Source organism: Nicotiana tabacum, chromosome 11 (assembly GCF_000715075.1).
Source record: "Nicotiana tabacum cultivar K326 chromosome 11, ASM71507v2, whole genome shotgun sequence".
NCBI classification, from domain to species: Eukaryota; Viridiplantae; Streptophyta; class Magnoliopsida; order Solanales; family Solanaceae; genus Nicotiana; species Nicotiana tabacum.
In genome coordinates, this window is record NC_134090.1 from 58,222,613 (window position 1) to 58,236,349 (window position 13,737).

Genomic DNA, 13,737 nt, shown 5'->3' on the forward strand with positions numbered 1-13,737 from the left:
GGGTTCTATGAAAGCCATTACCTCTAGAAAGGATTACCTTAATACAAGGAAAAAGCAGAAACTTTAGAAACTACAGTCACACTCGGATGAATGCCATTCTAAATAATGAAGAAAACCAAGGATCGACAAGAAGAAAGATCCCTATATAATGACCAAGTATCACTTCTCAATCAAGCCCATCAAATGATTTACTGGTTGTGTACTTTATACAGCATTCAAATAAAGCCGGTGAAGTTAAAACGCTAATGCAAAATGAGAAAAGGAGAAACCCTAAGAGAACCGAAAAGAGTCAAAAGATTCCAAATTCTGTAGAAGAACAATAATCGTTCAGACAAATCATCAAACACGTAGCATACAACTTTCTCACACTTTCTCCTCCCGAATGAAGTCCTCAGAATTCGCCGCTTGAGTATCACCATTGTCGCTAATCACAGGTGAGTCAATACGTTGAGGCGTTTGTTGTTGAGAATTCATGAGCTGCTCCATATCCCGCATTCTGGTCCTCACAACGCTGGCCACTAAAACTGCAAGAAAGAAGAAAATTGAATATTGGCCAAAAGGGTATTAAGACCTAAATAAAAATGAAAAAAAGAACTCGAGAAATGGAGAAGAGGGGTATTATACTGCCAGCAGTTCCAATGGCCCAAAGCCAGAGGATCTTCACTCCAGGTCCTCTGTCTTTCCACATTTTCCTGCTACCTCTGTTGTTGTACTCTCTGTTGGTTCCAGTACAGTGGCACACGATTTTCCGCTTTGCCCGATGCTCAGCTCGGGTAAAATAAAAAGGGGCGGGTCGGATCGGCCCGCTAAGGACTTTGGTTAAATTTATTTTTTCTTTTCTTGAAAAATATAATTTCAGGTGTGATGAGCCAATGAAGAGGCTAGAGAGAGAAATAAATGAAGAAATAACTGGTGAGATTGAAACCATATATTTACGTGATGCTAGAGGTGTTACATCCTATTAGGGGTGTTCAAAACCGATCCGAAAATCGAATCGAAACCGAAGCTTAATGACTTATTAGTATCAGGTTAACAGTTTAACGGACGGAGAACAGATTGAATTTTTTTATTAACGGCTTATCGGTTTGGGGGCGGATTATTCAATTTTCTTAACGGATAATCCGTTAACCCGTTAAGAATATATATATATATATATATATATATATATATAATTTATTTTATCCATATATATATTAAATATCAAAAACCCTTCCACTTCCAGAAATTGCACTGTTGAAGATCTATTCGGAGATTGCACTGTTGAAGAACTTGAAGAATGACAACATCACAGTACTATATCATGTCTGGAAAGACAATGAACATAACATCCTTAATTTTATAACTGAGGAATGTGCCTCTGGTAATTTGAGGGATTATACGAAGAAGCATCGTCATGTTTCGATTAAGGCATTGAAGAAGTGGTCTAGACAAATACTACAGGGCTTGAATTATCTACACACTCATGACCCTTGTGTTATTCATAGAGATCTCAATTGCAGTAACATCTTTAGCAATGGCAATGTTGGAAAGGTAATGAATCAACTCATTCAGTTTATCTTCCGTTAATGTAGCATATAATGTACAATGTGTTCTGCTTTTTTCTCCAACACATGACACACTACATCATTTTTATGTAGGCATTAACAGACATGTATATCTGAACTCAATGTGTAATTTCGATTTCTAAATTTATATGCTAGGCTGCTAGCAAAAAATTAATGCACGCAATATAAATTGAATTAGGCCGATAAACCGCCCCATAACCGCTCAATAAGAGCTAAACCGATACCAATCCGCCCGATATCTTATCGGGTGGCTAGCAAATTAATATATTTAAAAGCCGATAAGCAGCCCTACAGCCTATAGTTCACCCAATTTGTTTACTAAACTTACTCAAGAGAAATCGAGAAATTGTGTTAAGATTTAGTTTTGGTCTATAATTAAAAATAAATTTTGGAAAAGGACTAGTGAACTGAAGAATGTCTATAATTGAATTAGTTTTGAGAAATCTTTTGGAGAATAGCTGTGTTCATCTTTTTTAAACACCTATCTTTGGCTATCTTTTATTCCTGGAGAACATTCAATTTGATTCAAATTGACGTAGCTCTTATATATTTGAGAAAATAATGCATAAATTTTTTTCTAAAACATTAAAAGTGACCATACCATTATATATTTTGTGCATTAAATGGAGATTATGGTCAGTTAACACTCATATAGTTGGATGGAACTCCTCCCTATTTTTCTCAAAGTTTTTACTTGGATGGGAGACGCTTGTTATATTTTAAAACTAATGGTTTAGAAATATTTAGTTAAAGTAAGATTCTAACCATGCTTAGAATAAAGATATTCCATGTTTGCTCCCTAAAAATTTGGCAATCTCATAATTCTAGCTACACTCTTCTCATTGATAAATCTATTATTTTTCAAAGTTCTAACCTTTCTATTGGCTATATATTCCACTTTATCCCTTCTCTGGACTATATATTTCACCTGTTAGGAAAAATTTAAGTATCAATAATGCATGGAATCAAATTTTCTAAAGTGTAAATTAATATGACAGTATTTAAAATTTGGAAAATTTGTCGTTGGTCTAACCGAATACAAAAAATTGTACACAAACTCCATAAGCTATATTATTTTGTCAATATCTTGATTATTGGCATCACTAATTACCGTTAATATCAATCAGATCCACGAGAAACAGATGAAAAAACACAATACAATGTCAATCATTTGGTATCAAATGTGCATCACGACCTGCATCTTACTAGCCAATACCAATGTTAGAATCGGGAACCCGGGTAGTGCAAAATTTAGCCAAACAATGTTATAATGACAATAACAAAGATAATGTCAGTTGATAATAATGGTAATTAAAGCAGATAAAGAGGACACCAATTTAACGTGGTTCGGTCAGTGCGACCTACGTCCACAAGCGGAGAGGAGCAATTTTACTATAACAATAAGACTACAAAAGAGAGTACAAAATTAGAGTAAAAACTCTAATTAATCCCAAATATCCCAAGAGAATAATCTCACAAGATCACTCCAAAGAAGGGTTCACACAAGTATTTCCCGACACTCAACTCTCTTACAAAATAATCTTAATTACTAAAGGAGGAGGAGAAGAAACAAAAAATGAATAATCCAAATCTTGTTGGTGTACTTCAAATGAGCCAGAATCGGCTCAATTTATAACCAAAGGAATTGGATTTGCTTGGTTATAACTTGACCAGCAAATCTCAATTCTAATGGTTTCAAATTGGCCACCAAGGCCTCTTACAACAAGGCCAAAACAAGGCCACGTTATTACAAATCTCCACCTTGGTCTGATTTTGGCTATTATAGTAAATTTGCTTCACCTTCTCCGCAAAAGCCTCAGTGGGCAAAATCATTCTTTATAAATGCCAATCAAGTTCACGCAAAGCTTGAACTTGACAACTGGAAGAGGTTTCGTGAACATAGCAGCAGGATTGTCTCTAGTGTTGATCTTCTAAACAGAAACTTTTCCATCAGCAATGGTTTCCCGGATAAAATGGTACTTGATATCAATATGCTTCGTTCTCTCATGATACATTTGGTCTTTAGTCAAGTGAATGACATTTTGACTATCACAAAAAATGATAATACCACCTTGGTGTAAACTGAGTTCAGCAAAGAGACCCTTCAACCATAAGGCTTCTTTGATAGCCTCGGTCACTGCCATATATTCTGTTTCGATAGTAGATAAAGCTACTACATATTGTAATATAGCTTTCCAACTGATAGCGCAACAACCAATGCAAAATACATAGCCTGTCAATGATCTTCTTTTATCAAGATCACATGCATAATCTGAGTCTACAAAACCAACCAAAGTGTTAGTATTTTTTCCAAACTCTAAACATGTGTTTGAAGTACCTTGCAAGTAGCTGAGAATCTATTTTACAGCCTGCCAATGTGCTTTACCAGGGCAAGCCATATATCAGATTACCACGCTCGCTGCTTGTGAAATACCTGGACGTGTACAAACCATAGCATACATAATACTGTCGACTGCACTGGAATAAGGTACCTGTGCCATATACCTCTCTTCTTCCTCTGACTACGGGGATTGAGCAGCTGATAACTTAAAATGAGCAGCAAGAGGGGTACTCACTGGTTTAGCATCTTTCATGCCAAACCTATCCAAGACTTTCTCCAAGTTCTTCTTCTGGGTCAGGAATAGCCTGTTGGCTCCTCGATCACTTTTGATCTCCATGCCAAGGATTTTCTTAGCTACTCTCAAATTTTTCATTTCAAATTTACTTTTCAATTGACTTTTCAAATTGTGAATTTCTGTCAAATCCTTAGCAGCAATGAGCATGTCATCAACATATAATAATAATAAGTACACAAATGAACTATCATTCAACTTCCAGAAGTAAACACAACTATCATACATGCTTCTTGAATAACCATGACCCAACATAAATGAATCAAACCTATTATACCATTGTCTTGGAGACTGCTTTAATCTGTATAAGGATTTCTTTAACAAGCAAACATGATCTTCTTTTCCTTCAATTTAAAATCCTTCGGGTTGATGCATGTATATTTATTCCTCAAGTTCACCATGTAAGAAAGCTGTCTTAACATCAAGCTATTTTAATTCCAAATCATACATGGCAACTAAGGCAAGAAAAATACGAATAGAGCTATGTTTAACAACATGTGAGAAAATATCATTAAAATCAACTCCTTGTACCTGACTATAGACCTTTGCAACTAATCGTGCCTTATAACTCGCATCTTCAACCCCTGGAATGCCATCTTTTTTCTTGAAGACCCATTTGCAACCAACAATTCTTTTTCCTGATGGCGGCTTCACAAGAGACCAAGTACCATTCTTGTGGAGAGACTCAATTTCTTCATTCATTGCCATCAACCACTTGGTTGAGTCAGCACCAGAAATTGCTTCTGAATATTTTGATGGTTCTCCAATTTCTTCAGTTTCCTGTGAAACTAAAAAAGCAAATGCAACATAATCTTCAAATCTTAGTGGTTGTTTACTTTCTCTTCTTGGTCTATGTTTGGCTATAGAATACTCCTCTTCTTCTGGATCAACTTCAGAAGTCTCAACTTCAGGAATTTTAGCTTCTCGCTCAACTTCAGGAGTTTCAATTGTATTTTGCTCTAAAGTTGATGAACTTGGCTCAAAAGGAATGCCAATTTTAACCTCCACCTGCTTCTTTATACTCTTCCCTTTATTTGTATTATAAGAACTAGAAGACTCTTTTCTGGAATGTAACATAGACGATTCATCAAGTTACATCTATGCTAATTATGAATTTTGGTGCCATGGGATCAGGATACCATAGTCGGTATCCTTTCACCCCAGATGCATACCCAAGGAAAATTCACTTTTTAGCCCTTGGCTCTAATTTTCCATCATTTACATGCATGTATGCAGGGCAACCAAATATCTTTAAATCATAATAATTAGTAGGAGTACCTGACCACATTTCTTCTGGAGTCTTAAAGTTTAAGGGTGCAGAAGGAGCACGGTTGACAATATAACTGTCACGACCCAAATCCGGACCCGGTCGTGATGGCGCCTCTCGTGAAGACAAGGCCAGTCGACACTTCCCATTTTCAAATTTTATTAACCATTAAGCATTTAGAAACAGCCGAAACATGATAAAGTAATCCAAAGTAGCAGATAATATCATAAATACGCGAAAGAACAACACAATACAGCCATAATCGGGGTGTCACTAGTCATGAGCATCTATAAAACCTAATACAAGTCTGAAGAGTCTACAACTATTACAAATGTCTAATAAGAGATAGAAATGATAAAGAAAGAGAAACACGGGACTGTGGACGTCAAGTAGCTACCTCGTGAACTCCGAATGTCCGTCGGGAGCTCTCAACTCGCACTGGCAGGATCAGCAATGCCTGAATCTGCACACGAGATGCAGGGAGTAAAGTGATTACTCCAACTCAGTGAGTAATAAATGTAAATAAAGACTGAAAGCAAGAAATCACGTAAGGCACAAGGCATTCTATAATGAAGCAGTAAAACACATAGAAGTTCGCCCCTCGGGCACAATTCAACAAATCCGCCCCTCGGGCAACATCTCAGAACAGTACCAGCCCCTCGGGCTATCACATAGAACAATACCAGCCCCTCGGGCTCAATCTCACATCACAATGGGTACCTGCGCTCACTGGGGGTGTGCAAACTCCTGGAGGGGCCCCTTACAGCCCAAACGTAATATCAAGCCACCTCGTGGCATCATCACTAGGACCTCGGCCTCATATCAATCAAGCCACCTCGTGGCAGACATATCTCAGTCCCTCGGCCTCATAATCAGTATCAAATGTTTCCTCAAAACATAGGCCCTCGGCCTTACTCAGTCAAAAATCTCACAAGCCACTCGAGCTATAGTAAAATAGTGTTTCTCAGCCCAAAACATCATTTAAAAATATCATTTAAGTATTAAAACTGAGTAAACATGACTGAGTACTAAAATAGTGGAAAATAACGTGACTGAGTTCAAGTATATAGTCAAAACAGTGAGAAAATATCAATAAAAATCCCCGAAGAGTTCAAATAGTTGGCACGAAGCCCAAATATGACATCCAGCCCAAATAATGATGATAGCAAATAGATTCCAGTCAAATACGCGGTAAAATCATCAATCGGGACAGGCCAAGTCACAATCCCCAATAGTTCACGACCCCACGCTCATCACCAAACATGTGTCTCACCTCAATATAGCACTACGATGTGCAATCCGGGGTTTCAAATCCTCAAAACATCATTTACAATCATTACTCACCTCGAACCGGCTAAATCTCTAGCTCGCGATGCCTTTGCCCCTTGAATCGGCCTCCACGCGCATCGAATCTATCCAAAATCAGAACGAGGACGTCAAAATATGCTAAGGGAACAAAGCCCAAGTGAAAACAATCAATAAAGGGCACAAATCCCGAAATTACCAAAACCCGACCCCCGGGCCCATGTCTCAAAATTCAGAAATTTTCACACCAATAGATTCATTATCTCCCCATGAGTTCATACATACCAAGAACATCAAAATCCATCCACAAATGGCCCTACAAATCCCAAGTGTTTGGTCTCCAATTTCAAGCCCTAGCTCTTAAATTTTTAGGCTTAGATTTCATGATTTTCTAGGTGGAAGTCACATAATAATCGAGTTTTAAGTCCAAGAATCTTACCTCCCAACGATTCCCCTTGAATCCATCTTCAATCTCCTTCAAAAATCTCCCAAAATGACCAACTATGGAGGAAATAAACTCAATCCTCGCGGACAAGACGAATTTAAAAACCTTATGCCCAGGCCCAATTTCCTTTTTCGCGAACGCGGCCAAAGCCTTGCATTCACGAAGCACAAATTTACTTTGACCAATTTTTCTCCTACGCGAACGCGACCCTACCATCACGAACGCGATACTTCAGCCTCTCAAACCTACGCAAATGTGACAATGCCTCTCACGAACGCGATGCATACTAACTCGGCTGACCCAATTCTTCTACGCGAACGCGAAGGCCAAAATTCCACTGACTCTTCGCGAACGCGAGGGTCCACTCACGAATGCGAAGAGTAAAAACCTGCAACAGCTGAACCTGCAATTTCTGCAATTTTCTTAACTCCAAAATGATCCGTTCAACCCCTCGAAACTCACCCGAGGCCCCCGGGACCTCAACCAAAGGCACCAACATACCCTAAAACCTTATTCAAACTTGTTCCAATCACCAAAACACCTCAAACAACATCAAATCATCCAACACACATCGGATTCAAACCAAACTTTCTAAAATCTTCCAAATTACGCTTTTGATAAAAAACCTAACCAAACCATGTCCGAATGACTTGAAATTTTGCACACACATCCCAAATGACCCAACAAAGCTATTGCAACTCTCAGAATTCCATTCCGACCCCTATATCAAAATCTCGCCTACCAACCGGAAATCGCCAAAATAACAACTTTACCAATTCAAGCCTAATTCTACTCCGAACCTCCAAAACGCATTCCGATTACACTCCTAAGTCACAAATCACCTCCCGAAGCTATCCGAACCATCGAAATTCACATCCGAGCCCTCTAACACATAAGTCAACATCCGGTTAACTTTTTCAACTTAAACTTCCTTAAATAAGTGTCTCAAACCTTACCAAATTCCTTCCGTATTCGATCCGACCAACCCGATATAATATAACATGGATAAACAAATCATAAAGAAACAGAAATGGGGAAAACATAGCGGTAACTCATGAGACGACTGGCCGGGTCGTCACAATAACAAGCTGTAGAGATAGCTTCTGCCCAAAAGGCATTTGTCAACCCAACATTTGAAATCATGCAACGAGCCCTTTCCAATAGAGTTCTATTCATCCTTTCTGCCACACCATTTTGCTGAGGCGTCATTCTCACAGTACGGTATCGAGCAATTCCTTCTTGCAAAATTCATTGAATTCATCATTAGAAAATTCCAAGCCATTATCTGTTCTAAGCCGCTTAACTTGTTTTCCTGTCTGCTTCTCAATCAAAACTTCCCATTGTTTGAAAGTTAAGAAAACATCACTTTTATTTTTTAGGAAATAAACCCAAACTTTACTTGAATAATCATCAATGAAAGTTAACATATACCTGGCACCACCTTTTGACGGGGTACGTGAAGGACCCCAAAGATCTGAATGAATGTAATCTAAAGTACCTTTTGTTTTATGAATTGCTAGAGATTTGAAGCTGACTCTTTTCTGTTTCCCGAACACACAGTGTTCACAGTACTCCATATTTTCGGTACTTTAGCCATACAATAGACCTCTTTTGCTGAGGATGGAAAGACCTTTTTCACTCATATGCCCCAATCGCATATGCCACAATATGGTGATATCAGAATTTGATTTATCTGATATTGAAACTGCAGCAACACCTGTAACAGTAGATCCCAATAGAGTATACAACGTACCAGATCTGCGTGCTTTCATGATCACAAGAGCACAATGAGAAACTTTCAGAACTCCACCTTCACCTGTGTACTTGCACCCAAGAGACTCTTGTCACGACCCCAACCCCGGTCATGATGGCGCCCAACACACTGCTAGGCAAGCCCGACCATTCAACAACATTATCCCAAATTTTTATTCAGATTATAGATAAATATCATAGAGAATTTACTAAGTCATTTCATTCAAGTGTATAATTAATAATAAAATCTGCGGAAATTCAATTAAAATACTACACCATAGCCCAACAGAATCCGGTGTCATGAATATGAGCCTCTAATACAGAATATCCACCTATTACAAGTCTGTCTAGGAAAAATACGGAATAAAAGATAGAGATATATGGGAGAGATCAAGGCTGCGAACGCCATGCAGCTACCTTGATACTCCCGGATACTGCTGCTCAGCTAAACAAATCCTCACTCAGCCTGTAGTGTACCTGGATCTGCACACAAAGCGCAGGGAGTAATGTGAGTACTCCGACCCAGTGAGTAATAAACATAAATAAAGGCTGAGAATAAGAAATCATGAAAAAATATAAAGTAAACTATAACTGGAAGTTTAGAACAACAAATAGTGAAGCAACAAGTCAATTAAGTCAGAGTACTAAATACTGAGACAGGTATAACAGATAAAAACAAATGCATGAGTGCAATGCAATGCATATGATGGTACACTCTAGTACCCACTGTGGTGTGCAGCCCGAGCCATCCATTTATTTATCGTCGATGACGCTCACTGGGTGTGTGTGCAGACTCCGGAGGGGCTCCTACAGCCCAAGCGCAATATCAAGCCATCTCGTGGCATCAAATCTAGGCCCTCGACCTCATATCAATCTCAGTATAATCAACCAGGCTCTCGGCCTCAATATCAATGTACTCAACTAGGCTCTCGGCCTCAATATCAATGTAATACTGCTGCGGCGCGCATCCCGATCCATGCTCAGTCCAGAAACCATCATAAGCCCCTTGGGCATTTGTAAAACAGTAGTTCTCAGCCCGAAATATCATTTAAAAATACCATTAAAGTTTTCAAATCTTAGAAAGATGGCTGAGTTTGCAAAACAGTATTTAAAAACCTTGGACTAAGATCAAATGATATGCATGTATGCGAAAACAGTGATGTCAATCCCTGAATGATTCAAATAATTGGCAAGAAGCCCAAATGTAACAGTTAAATCCAAGTAAGGATGATTCTCAATTTAGTTCAAGTAGAAAACATGGTAAAAATAAATCTCGGGACGGACCAAGTCACAATCCCCAATGGTGCTCTACCCCACACCCGTTATCCGGCATGCAAGTCACCTCAATATAGCGTTACGATGTGAAATTCCAGGGTTTCAAACCCTCAGGACATCATTTACATCAATTACTCACCTCGAACTGGCTAAAACTCTAGCCCGCGATGCCTTTGCCCCTCAAATTGGCCTCCACGCGCGTCGAATCTATTTAAAATCAGAACGAATACGTCACAATATGCTAAGGGAACAAGGCCCAAGCAAAAACAATCGAAAAGCACCAAAAATCTCGAAACTAGCAAAACCCGAGCCCCGGTCCCACTTCTCGAAACTCAGAAATTTTTACATCAATTGGTTCCTTATCTCCCAACGAGTTCAACCATACCAATTTTACCAAAATCCGACATCAACTCGACCCTCAAATCTTCAAATTAAACCAAGAGGATTTTCAAGATTTTACCAACTAAAATCACAAACTAAATGTTAAAACCAACGATGGATTCGAGTAATCTAACCAAAAATTGAGTTAAGAAAACTTACCCTGATGTTTTTCTTGAAAATCTCTCGAAAAATTGCCTCACCCGAGCTCCCCCAACTCTATTTTTGTCAAAATGGCCAAAAATCCCGTTTTATAACATTTTTCCGATTCGGGCGCCACAGGTGGCGCCGAGCGCTGCCTGTGGCGCTAGTTCCAGTAGCCAAAATAAATCCCGGCGCCATGGATGGCGCCCCGCGCTACCCTGGGCGCTGGCGATGGGAAATTATTTTTCCCCGACACGAAAAAGGGGCATAACTCTCTCATGCGATGTCCGAATTGGATGATTCTTTTTGCTATGGCTTCGAAATTTCTATACGGATCTAATGTTTCAATAAAAACTGAATTTGGAGCTCATTTGCATAATGGGATACCACTTACTCTTGAAGAACGACATCAAAACATTCTTGAAATGCCCAAGTTAAACTCCAATAACCATCCAAACTCCACCCGAGGCCCTCGGAACCTCAATAAAATATATCAACAAGTCCTAAAATATCATGTGGACTTACTCGGAGTTTCAAATCATGCCAAGCTACGTCGAAACTACAATTCACACCTCAATTCGGACTTATGAGTTTTAAACTTTTCCTTTTACAAAGCGCATGCCAAAACGTATAAAATGAATTCGGAATGACTTCAAATTTTGCATACAAATCCCAAATAACATAATGAAGCTAAAGCAACTCTCGGAATTCCATTCCGACCCCTGGATCAAAATCTCACCTATCAACCGGAAATCGCCAAAATACTAACTTCGCCAATTCAAGCCTAATTCTACACCGGACCTCCAAAACCACTTCTGATCACACTCCTAAGTCACAAATCACCTCCCGAAGCTAACTGAATCATCGGAACTCACATCAGAGCCCTCTAACTCATAAGTCAACGTCCGGTTGACTTTTTCAACTTAAGCCTTCTTAAAAGAGACTAAGTTTCTCAATTCCTTTCAAAACCTTTCCGAATCAACTCGTTCACACCCACCACTGATAATTAAGCATAAAGAAATAGGAAATGGGGAAAACGGGGCGATAACTCACGAGACGACGGGTCGGGTCGTCACATCCTCCCCAACTTAAACAAATGCTCGTCCTCGAGCGTACCTAGAGTTGTCCTATAAGCCAACCAATAGCTGAACGACTTTAGCAAGAATATACCCGTGGGTGATCCCACATTACCCTATCTCGCATAGGTACGATAACATAATATAGCTGAAATTTCACAATCCATCTAGTCCATAAACCATAGAACCACACTGCACCTTCTGAAATCATACACAAGATTAGAACTTCACATCCATACTCAGAATAAGCCCGAACCAGCTGTAATAACTCATACCTGCAACATCAGGTGCAATTATCTGATATACCACATAACTCAGAAACTCGGAACGATAATTTTTATTCACAGTAGCTGCACATAATAATCGAATATCGATAGGAAACCTCTTAACAACTAAAGCCTCATTCCAACACTTTCACATACTGCCAATGATAAAGGAAACACATAATAAATCATAACCATTTCCTATGTCAACCATTCATGAAGTCATTTCTCTCCTGGTAATTACCATAGCAAATTTTGAACGAACCTTAATATTTACCCATCACACATACTGAAATCGAATCCGTTCGCATTCATTAATGATTTCAACGATCTCTTCTGACCAAACACACTACTCAGGTGACATGACACATCAATACATGCCTAAGCCACAACTTTCATAATACGTGCACCGATAAGAAACGGTCCGAACATACTCAATTCATGAAAATGACTCAACTGAGAGAGTTGTACCTCAAACTCACCAGTACTGCCGCAACACAAGGCTGAGACCCTGTCTCACATCATAGAAACAGGACACACAAATTTGACCCGCAATGTCATGTTTCCACACAGCTTTGCTGCAACACGCGTTCCTATCCAAATACTACTCCACAAGAAACACCTCAAGTCACTATGCTTGAAATCGACAACCATGCTCAATTGATGTCTGGAGCCAAAACAAATCATTACACCCATGGTGAAACAAATAACACACACCACGCAAACCTGATAGAACATAACAGGTACGTTATTCACCGAGCAACACCCAATTACTCATCCCGCTCGACTTCCACTACTACAACTCCTATCGGAGCTAGACGATCTAGTGCCCGACACCAAATTAATACCGAAATCAACAACCTCGCCCGGTGACATGCATAACCATATGAAACTCATCTGAAAATTCCCCCAACACCGGAACTGAATTAATGATAGCAACCTTTGCACTAACATCCATCACGAATGCCCAATTAAGAAAGCAATCCTTCCCAACCGTCCGCTGGTCCTTTGAAATATAAACCACTATGCTAGAACATAATCCAATGCACTTCATCACCCAACCCGTGGCATTTTCGGTATTTCCCGTAGCACAATAGTTCAGAATCACTCAACACTAAGACAACCAGTCTGAATTCAAACATCACATCCAAAATCTGACATACCAGCAAACAAATATCCACTCGAGCCTCTGAATCCCGATTGCCGCTAAACGGTGCCGAATACACACGATCCACCACCACAACCTAGCCTGTACATGAGAACTCCCAGTCTCCAACTCCATATGGCACACAAATCATCATACCTGATTCCAGTTTCCACAGTGCGAATACATGCACACCTTTGATACCCAATCATTCCATGATAAATACTCTAAATTTTCCATGTGCCATACAAGCAACTCGAATATCAGTAGTCGATCCAGCCTTAAAGTGTCGCAATACTATTGAAGTGCCATTAACTTAATCACATTGGCCTTTTTTTCTGAAACATATACCCTCTACAAATCACTATGATTAGAAATACAATTTCCTTAATCATCTGAAAATCATTCACCCTAATCATCTGAAGCTCATCCCCCTAATCACCTAAAGTTGCCCGTACTGCCTAAGAATGTTATGAATTTCCATTCAGAA

At 39.3% G+C, this 13,737-nt stretch overlaps 1 non-coding gene across 1 annotated transcript; it reads right to left on the reverse strand.

The window, feature by feature from the left end:
• Positions 1–285: 285 nt before the first annotated feature.
• LOC107768229 (uncharacterized) lies at positions 286–3,161 on the reverse strand. Its single transcript, XR_012696926.1, has 2 exons — positions 625–3,161; positions 286–524 (listed from the first exon to the last, which is right to left on the reverse strand). It is a non-coding gene; the product is annotated as an uncharacterized LOC107768229 (transcript).
• Between the last annotated feature and the right edge of the window lie 10,576 nt (positions 3,162–13,737).